This window comes from Tachypleus tridentatus, chromosome 12 (genome assembly GCF_004210375.1).
Source record: "Tachypleus tridentatus isolate NWPU-2018 chromosome 12, ASM421037v1, whole genome shotgun sequence".
In the NCBI taxonomy this organism is placed as follows: domain Eukaryota; kingdom Metazoa; phylum Arthropoda; class Merostomata; order Xiphosura; family Limulidae; genus Tachypleus; species Tachypleus tridentatus.
The window spans coordinates 63,062,895-63,074,062 of NC_134836.1; positions in this window are offsets into that span (position 1 = coordinate 63,062,895).

The following is an 11,168-nucleotide window of genomic DNA, read 5'->3' on the forward strand; positions in this document are numbered from 1 at the left end:
AGTAAGGTGTTATATTATCTATATAAGTAGGTAAAGTGTTATTATTATTTATATATATAAGTAAGGTGTTACATTATTTATATAAGTAGATAAAGTGTTATTAATATTTGTATATGCAAGTAAAGTGTTGTTATTATTTATATATGTAAGTAAAGTGTTATATTATTTGTATATGTAAGTAAAGTGTTGTTATTATTTATATATGTAAGTAAAGTGTTATCATACTCTATGTAAGTAAAGTGTTATCATACTCTATGTAAGTAAAGTGTTATCATAATCTATGTAAGTAAAGTGTTATTATTTATATATGTATAAATATAACATATAAAATGTTATATAAAAATATAACAACGTATAAGTGATTCACTGATCCAGTCAATCACCGAAACCAGTCCTTCAGCCATCTTACTGTGTATTGAAGTCAGTTATTATAAACAAAATATAGATAAAACAAGCCCGGAAAACATTAACTCTCAAAACATTAAAACAACGTTTAGAAAACAAGTCTAATTATTATACACAGAATTTACAACACTGGTTGATTGTGTTGGGCTTCATGTTATATACCTTCCATTACAAACAATTAAAATACTGTTATATGACATGTAGTGAGGGTGATGACAAGTGACATAATGAAATAGTTCATGCCATGAGAGACTACCTGTATTAAACTGGTACGTTTGTAACAAGTAAGTACCTTGTTTAACAGCCATTTGTGGATTATTTTCAGAGAGTGAAGAAAACATTGCAAAACGTTATTCAATGTGTGTTATTTCCTGTATAAACAGAAGGCCGTGCAAACAACACATACCAAAACCAAAAATACAAACAAAATGTATCTGAATCAGAAAGACAAACAAGATGTACCAAAACTAGAAAAACAAACAAGATATACCAAAACCAAAAATACAAACAAAATGTATCTGAATCAGAAAGACAAACAAGATGTACCAAAACTAGAAAAACAAACAAGATATACCAAAACTAGAAATACGAACACGATACACCAGAACGAGAAATAGCAATATACCAATAGCAGAAACAAAAACATGTATCAGAACGAGAAACATAAACAATATATACCAGAACCAGAAATATAAACAATATATACCACAACCAGAAGCACAAACAATACATACAAGAACCAGAAATATAAACAATATATATAACAACCAGAAACACAAACACTATATCCCAGAACCAGGAACATAAACACTATGTACCAGAACCAAACTTTCCTTGTGTTTTGCTCTTTGAGTTTTTACCATCACTTGTGATTATATTGAAGAGCACTTGCATCTGGGTTGAATGATAACTATTTATTTTAATGACAGGAACATGCATGAATTATTCACTACATTCAGCATCGCTCCAGATAGATCGACAAATTCGAAAATTAAAGATGATTTTAGTTACTTCCATGCAAACTGCAACGGATTGGATACCTTATATATTACAATTATATTAATAATTAACAGTATTTATTATATATTCATTGAGTACATATTAGTGTAAGTGTCACAGCATGGGATAATACGTTTTGTGAGTCACCTCAGTAAATTGTCCTGATAATCCATCTGTTCAAATTACTCAGATTAAAGGATTTTGGTTATATATGTAGTTTACCCAGTGATTACAATCAGCTAACAACAAGAGGACTCTTTGTGGCTTTAAACTGTTGAAAGTAAAATATAAATTAATTCCCAAATCTTTCTGTATGTTAAGATTTGTTTGTTTCTTTGCAATTAACCACACATCTCCAAATCAGCTATCGGTGCTCTGCTTACTAGCGATGTGAGTCCACAGATATGCCTCTGTGCCACTGGGGAGCTAAGATAAAAGTGGTCAGTTAGTTTACTTGACATTTATGAGAGTCACGAAAAAGTCAATATAATAAATTATACATGATTTTTATTATTTCTTAATTCAACAAGTAAGGTAACCCAGAAGTTCTATTGTTTTAATTAAAAATATAAGGTAACCCAAAAGTTGTATTGTTGTAATTAAAAATATAAGGTAACTCTGAAGTTGTATTGCTTTGAACTCAGAAGTTGTATTGTTTTAATTAAAAATATAAGGAAACCCAAAAGTCGTAGTGTTTTAATTAAAAATATAAGGAAACCCAGAAGTTGTATTGTTTTAAATAAAAATATAAGGTAACCCAGAAGTTGTATTGTTTTAATTAAAAATATAAGGTAACTCAGAAGTTGTACTGTTTTAATTAAAATATAATGTAACCCAGAAGTTGTATTGTTATAATTAAAAATGTAAGGAAACCCAGAAGTTGTATTGTTATAATTAAAAATGTAAGGAAACCCAGAAGTTGTATTGTTTTAATTAAAACTGAAGGGAACTTTGAATGAAATAGAAACTAATGATTCATTTTTAAACACTTAAGAGATGGAAGATGTCTTTTCTTCTAGAGAGATATATGCTGGACTGGTCACGTCCAACCAGAACTGTTGTTTCTAGAAATGAAATATGAATTTTGTATCATTCATTTTCATTCACACATACATGTTTACACAAAGTTTCATACATTTTTTCTAAAATCAAATATAAAGTAAGTGATTCTGTTATCCAGTGTCTTCAAAGATCTCAGATACAAGACCATTAGCTTGTCTCACGTAAGTTGCACAAAATGTTTTATCAAACAATTCCCACTTGAGTTTTAAATCATTATTTGTCATATAAGACCCGCCTACAGTGGCTCAGTAGTCTTAGCGCTTATCACATAAAATTGGTTTCAATGACCGTGATGGGCAGAGTTCAAATAGCCTAATATTAGTTACAACAAAGTAAACAAGCAGACATAGAAATAAGCCTACTTGGTGTAATTCTGGATTCAAATTTAGACAGATGCCTGACAAAAATACATTTAGGTTTCATAAATGATTTTAAATAATAGGAAAAATTTGTGTTAAGGATTCTCTAGAAATGTTGTAGACGATAACATCTATATATCTACTTTGCAAACATGATTTATTAATATTCTAGAGGTAGACAAGTTAAACCATTACTGGGACTGTTTGGTTAAAGATTATAAGGTTTGTGCGGATTGTATTAATTGTATTTGTGCGCAGTGAATAAATGCATGTTTTAATTCCAACTGTTATGCTATCACGCACGTGTTTTCAATCGTGTCAGATCTAGTGATTAGTGCTATCGAACTGTTATGCTATCACGCACGTGTTTTCAATGGTGTCAGATCTAGTGATTAGTGCTATCGAACTGTTATGCTATCACGCACGTGTTTTTAATCGTGTCAGATCTAGTGATTAGTGCTATCGAACTGTTATGCTATCACACACGTGTTTTCAATCGTGTCAGATCGTGTAGATCTGATTAGTGCTATCGAACTGTTATGCTATCACGCACGTGTTTTAATCGTGTCAGATCTAGTGATTAGTGCTATCGAACTGTTATGCTATCACGCACGTGTTTTCAATCGTGTCAGATCTAGTGATTAGTGCTATCGAACTGTTATGCTATCACGCACGTGTTTTCAATGGTGTCAGATCTAGTGATTAGTGCTATCGAACTGTTATGCTATCACGCACGTGTTTTCAATCGTGTCAGATCTAGTGATTAGTGCTATCGAACTGTTATGCTATCACGCACGTGTTTTCACAGACGTGTTTTCAATTGTGTCAGATCTAGTGATTAGTGCTCTGGACTTTAATCTCTGTGTCAAAGGCTAGAATAACGTTACAAAACGTGCTCGATCTTTCAGTTGGTCAGTTCCACTATTCGTTGATTCAGAGAAACCCTACAGTTTGAGGTTGGTGGTGGTAATTAGTTGCCTATCTTCTAGAAGTGGGCGGTGGTGGTGATTAGATGCTTTCCTTCTAGAGAGGTGGTGGTAATTAGTTGCCTTCCTTCTAGAAGTGGGTGGTGGTGGTGATTAGGTGTTTTCCTTCTAGGAGGTGATGGTGGTGGTGGTAATTAGTTGCCTTCCTTCTAGAAGTGGGTGGTGGTGGTGACTAGCTGCTTTCCTTTCAGACATGGTGACTATCTCCCTTTTTTCTAATCTTTCTCTTAAAGTCAGTGAATAGCTTCGCATGAAATTCGACAAAAATAATCAATCTATTCGTAAAAATATTCAGATGATTACTATGGAATCATTGATTTATTGTCGTGATGTTTATGTGGGTGTACTTTGAACTAATGGTCAAGTGAAAGTACGTGTTTGGCATATAGAGAGTAATTGGAAACCATATTTCACCATAGTATATGTAATTAGACAGAAAAGCATTTGATATAGATATGTTAAATTTGCCAGAAAACCACACGCTTACAGATAAGATACGTATAATAGTAGCAAGAAGTAATGTCATTCCATAAGTTTTCCATCGGATTGTTTTCATTAACACGTGTATCACGTGAACGATATTTCACTTATGATGTCGTTGTTTGTTTTAGACCGAAGACAAATTAGACTATCTGCTGTTGCCACTACGGGGAATCGAAGCCCAGATTCTAGCGCTGTAGATCTGTAAACTTAATGTTGTCCAACCAGGGTACACCCTTGTGACGTATTTAGTGGAAGTTCTTATTAATGTAGAAAGATAACACGAACGTTATCGTGATTGGTTATTATATACCAGTTTTGCTTCCTGCGTTTACGAAAACTGTTCACATAATATTCGGTGTAAAAAGAAATGATTCCATCATCTCAGAGCACATTAGAGACCAACGTGACTGGCCTCACAAAGTAGCTCAACTTCATTTTAGTTGCTAGCACTATTAATGTGAAAATACAACAAAAATCATTCTTTTTCTGCACTCAGCGATTCCCGCGAAGCTGACAAGATTTGTGGAAATAAAAGAGAAAAAAACAAGAAAACTGAGGATGAGATAAAAACTCTTGGCATGTGTTTTGTTTCCAGTTTAACATCAAAGTATATCGCACTACTGAAGTAGAACTACGAGAAACTAATCATATATAGAACTGATGAAGTAGAACTACGAGAAACTAATCATATATAGAACTGATGAAGTAGAACTACGAGAAACTAATCATATATAGAACTGATGAAGTAGAACTACGAGAAACTAATCATATATAGAACTGATGAAGTAGAATTACGAGAAACTAATCATATATAGAACTGACGAAGTAGAACTACGAGAAACTAATCATATATAGAACTGACGAAGTAGAATTACAAGAAACTAATCATATATAGAACTGATGAAGTAGAACTACGAGAAACTAATCATATATAGAACTGATGAAATAGAATTACGAGAAACTAATCATATATAGAACTGATGAAGTAGAATTACAAGAAACTAATCATATATAGAACTGATGAAGTAGAACTACGAGAAACTAATCATATATAGAACTGATGAAGTAGAATTACAAGAAACTAATCATATATAGAACTGATGAAGTAGAACTACGAGAAACTAATCATATATAGAACTGATGAAGTAGAGCTACGAGAAACTAATCATATATAGAACTGATGAAGTAGAACTACGAGAAACTAATCATATATGGAACTGATGAAGTAGAACTACGAGAAACTAATCATTTATAGAACTGATGAAGTAGAACTACGAGAAACTAATCATATATAGAACTGATGAAGTAGAACTACGAGAAACTAATCATATATAGAACTGACGAAGTAGAACTACGAGAAATTAATCATATATAGAACTGATGAAGTAGAACTACGAGAAACTAATCATATATAGAACTGATGAAGTAGAGCTACGAGAAACTAATCATATATAGAATTGATGAAGTAGAATTACGAGAAACTAATCATATATAGAACTGATGAAGTAGAACTACGAGAAACTAATCATATATAGAACTGATGAAGTAGAACTACGAGAAACTAATCATATATAGAACTGATGGAGTAGAGCTACGAGAAACTAATCATATATAGAACTGATGAAGTAGAACTACGAGAAACTAATCATATATAGAACTGATGAAGTAGAACTACGAGAAACTAATAATATATAGAACTGATGAAGTAGAATTACGAGAAACTAATCATATATAGAACTGACGAAGTAGAACTACGAGAAACTAATCATATATAGAACTGATGAAGTAGAACTACGAGAAACTAATCATATATAGAACTGATGAAGTAGAATTACGAGAAACTAATCATATATAGAACTGATGAAGTAGAACTACGAGAAACTAATCATATATAGAACTGATGAAGTAGAGCTACGAGAAACTAATCATATATAGAACTGATGAAGTAGAACTACGAGAAACTAATCATATATAGAACTGATGAAGTAGAACTACGAGAAACTAATCATATATAGAACTGATGAAGTAGAACTACGAGAAACTAATCATATATAGAACTGATGAAGTAGAACTACGAGAAACTAATCATATATAGAACTGATGAAGTAGAACTACGAGAAACTAATCATATATAGAACTGATGAAGTAGAACTACGAGAAACTAATCATATATAGAACTGATGAAGTAGAACTACGAGAAACTAATCATATATAGAACTGATGAAGTAGAACTACGAGAAACTAATAATATATAGAACTGATGAAGTAGAATTACGAGAAACTAATCATATATAGAACTGACGAAGTAGAACTACGAGAAACTAATCATATATAGAACTGATGAAGTAGAACTACGAGAAACTAATAATATATAGAACTGATGAAGTAGAACTACGAGAAACTAATCATATATAGAACTGATGAAGTAGAACTACGAGAAACTAATCATATATAGAACTGATGAAGTAGAACTACGAGAAACTAATCATATATAGAACTGATGAAGTAGAATTACGAGAAACTAATCATATATAGAACTGATGAAGTAGAACTACGAGAAACTAATCATATATAGAACTGATGAAGTAGAACTACGAGAAACTAATCATATATAGAACTGATGAAGTAGAATTACAAGAAACTAATCATATATAGAACTGATGAAGTAGAACTACGAGAAACTAATCATATATAGAACTGATGAAGTAGAGCTACGAGAAACTAATCATATATAGAACTGATGAAGTAGAACTACGAGAAACTAATCATATATGGAACTGATGAAGTAGAACTACGAGAAACTAATCATTTATAGAACTGACGAATTAGAATTACGAGAAACTAATCATATATAGAACTGACGAAGTAGAGCTACGAGAAACTAATTATATATAGAACTGAAGAAGTAGAGCTACGAGAAACTAATCATATATAGAACTGATGAAGTAGAACTACGAGAAACTAATCATATATAGAACTGATGAAGTAGAACTACGAGAAACTAATCATATATAGAACTGATGAAGTAGAAATACAAGAAACTAATCATATATAGAACTGATGAAGTAGAGCTACGAGAAACTAATCATATATAGAACCGATGAAGTAGAGCTACGAGAAACTAATCACATATAGAACTGATGAAGTAGAGCTACCAGAAACTAATCATGTATAGAACTGATGAAGTAGAGCTACCAGAAACTAATCATATATAGAACTGATGAAGTAGAGCTGCGAGAAACTAATCATATATAGAACTGATGAAGTAGAGCTACGAGAAACTAATCATATATAGAACGGATGAAGTAGAGCTACGAGAAACTAATCACATATAGAACCGATGAAGTAGAGCTACGAAAAACTAATCATATATAGAACTGATTGCACTTCAGAAAAGAAGAAACAAAAATGGAGTTGTGAGAAAGAAAGAACTTAGAATGGCTTAATAAATTACTGTTAAATGTTTAACTTACAGAGTTTGTTGAAATAAAAAGGTTGTGTGGTGTAAAGTTACACAATGACATACATGTTATCAGTCTACCGCAGGGAATAGAAATCCATATTTTAGGGTTTGAAACCCGATCACTTTCGGCTGTTTCACTCAGAAAGTACGTAAATAATCAATAGTTCTATTTTCTGTTAACTTCTTTATAGTTGTGTGTAACTGTTCTATCTAACAACCTTAAAGCATACAATTTCAAAGGCCTAAACACACTGCTGACCAAAATCTTAAGGCCAATGAACACAAATAAAAAAAAATTGCATTTTGCGTTGTTAGACTCAACCACTTATTTGAGTAGAGCTTCGAAACATGACAATAAGAAAAAGGAAAATAGAAATAATAAAACTTGTTTAACATTTAATAGGGAAAATGTGAACACTACGAAATTATCCTAAATACCAGCTGCTCAAAAGTTAAAGACCATGTCGAGAAAATCCTCTCATAAAGAAATATATAGATGTAAAAATATATATATTCGCTCCTCTACGTAAAACATTTTCTCAACCCAAATGAGCCGTTTTCACATATATATTTTTAAACAATCCCCATAATTTTATAATTGTATCAAATAATTTTATCGTAATGGATTATCTTATTATTTACTCTTTGTAAACCTATATTTTAATGACATGACGAAATACAGTGTTAGAAAAAGTAAAGGAAACAGACGAGAAATGGGAGACAAATGTGTACAAACATAAGCCTAAAGCGTAGTGAAATATAGAAAGGCAAGTAAATAAACTGTTCAGATTTTTAATACTTCGTGTGCGACTTGATTTTAATTTCTCAATGAATGCTGTAGAATTTCATATGTTTTTATTAATGTCCTCTAACCCTTTCCAAGATTCACCCAAATTGTTTGGTTCTCAGCATCCAATATGGCCACAGTGATGCTAATAACGTTACTCTGTGTTGGCCACAGCGCTTCCGTTTGTATTCCACTGTCCTCTATAAGTTCTAAATATGTCTTCACCACTTTTAATATATGCTTGAATTCATTGTCACGTCGAAAGATAAAACTGTTGAATGAGACTTGTAACTGAGGAGATTCAAGAGTGGATCCCCACCTGCCTGTACCTGTCATCAGCCAGAGTATCTTCAGTTGGAATAGCAGACCGAATTCCGCTTGTATCTTGATCAGCCAGAGTATCTTCAGTTGGAATAGTAGACCGAATTCCGCTTGTATCTTGATCAGCCAGAGTATCTTCAGTTGGAATAGTAGACCGAATTCCGCTTGTATCTTGATCAGCCAGAGTATCTTCAGTTGGAATAGTAGACCGAATTCCGCTTGTATCTTGATCGGCCAGAGTATCTTCAGTTGGAATAGTAAACCGGATTCCGCTTGCATCTCCATCAGCCAGAGTATCTTCAGTTGGAATAGTAGACCGAATTCCGCTTGTATCTTGATCAGCCAGAGTATCTTCAGTTGGAATAGTAGACCGAATTCCGCTTGTATCTTGATCGGCCAGTGTATCTTCAGTTGGAATAGTAGACCGAATTCCGCTTGTATCTTGATCGGCCAGAGTATCTTCAGTTGGAATAGTAGACCGAATTCCGCTTGTATCTTGATCGGCCAGTGTATCTTCAGTTGGAATAGTAGACCGAATTCCGCTTGTATCTTGATCGGCCAGAGTATCTTCAGTTGGAATAGTAAACCGGATTCCGCTTGCATCTCCATCAGCCAGAGTATCTTCAGTTGGAATAGTAGACCGAATTCCGCTTGTATCTTGATCAGCCAGAGTATCTTCAGTTGGAATAGTAGACCGAATTCCGCTTGTATCTTGATCAGCCAGAGTATCTTCAGTTGGAATAGTAGACCGAATTCCGCTTGTATCTTGATCAGCCAGAGTATCTTCAGTTGGAATAGTAGACCGAATTCCGCTTGTATCTTGATCGGCCAGAGTATCTTCAGTTGGAATAGTAAACCGGATTCCGCTTGTATCTCCATCAGCCAGAGTATCTTCAGTTGGAATAGTAGACCGAATTCCGCTTGTATCTTGATCAGCCAGAGTATCTTCAGTTGGAATAGTAGACCGAATTCCGCTTGTATCTTGATCAGCCAGAGTATCTTCAGTTGGAATAGTAGACCGAATTCCGCTTGTATCTTGATCGGCCAGTGTATCTTCAGTTGGAATAGTAGACCGAATTCCGCTTTTAGAGTACTCGATCGAAGATGAAACTGTCATCTACCCATAGCAGTAGATTTCTTACCTCAATGTTTTAAATAGAGTACTCGATCGAAGGTGAAGCTGTCATCTACCCATAGCAGTAGGTTTCTTACCTCAATGTTTTAAATAGAGTACTCGACCGAAGGTGAAGCTGTCATCTACCCATAGCAGTAGGTTTCTTACCTCAATGGTTTAAATAGAGTACTCGATCGAAGGTGAAGCTGTCATCTACCCATAGCAGTAGATTTCTTACCTCAATGTTTTAAATAGAGTACTCGACCGAAGGTGAAGCTGTCATCTACCCATAGCAGTAGGTTTCTTACCTCAATGGTTTAAATAGAGTACTCGACCGAAGGTGAAGCTGTCATCTACCCATAGCAGTAGGTTTCTTACCTCAATGTTTTAAATAGAGTACTCGACCGAAGGTGAAGCTGTCATCTACCCATAGCAGTAGGTTTCTTACCTCAATGTTTTAAATAGAGTACTCGACCGAAGGTGAAGCTGTCATCTACCCATAGCAGTAGGTTTCTTACCTCAATGTTTTAAATAGAGTACTCGACCGAAGGTGAAGCTGTCATCTACCCATAGCAGTAGGTTTCTTACCTCAATGGTTTAAATAGAGTACTCGACCGAAGGTGAAGCTGTCATCTACCCATAGCAGTAGGTTTCTTACCTCAATGTTTTAAATAGAGTACTCGACCGAAGGTGAAGCTGTCATCTACCCATAGCAGTAGGTTTCTTACCTCAATGTTTTAAATAGAGTACTCGACCGAAGGTGAAGCTGTCATCTACCCATAGCAGTAGGTTTCTTACCTCAATGTTTTAAATAGAGTACTCGACCGAAGGTGAAGCTGTCATCTACCCATAGCAGTAGGTTTCTTACCTCAATGGTTTAAATAGAGTACTCGATCGAAGGTGAAGCTGTCATCTACCCATAGCAGTAGGTTTCTTACCTCAATGGTTTAAATAGAGTACTCGACCGAAGGTGAAGCTGTCATCTACCCATAGCAGTAGGTTTCTTACCTCAATGTTTTAAATAGAATACTCGATCGAAGGTGAAGCTGTCATCTACCCATAGCAGTAGATTTCTTAAGCTCAAACGATGACTTACATAAGCTGGATGTGTAATGTTGTTCATACGAACCAATCGTGTTCACAGAAAGTTTCAAACGCTAAAATAGTATTACTGCCTACACTTATACAG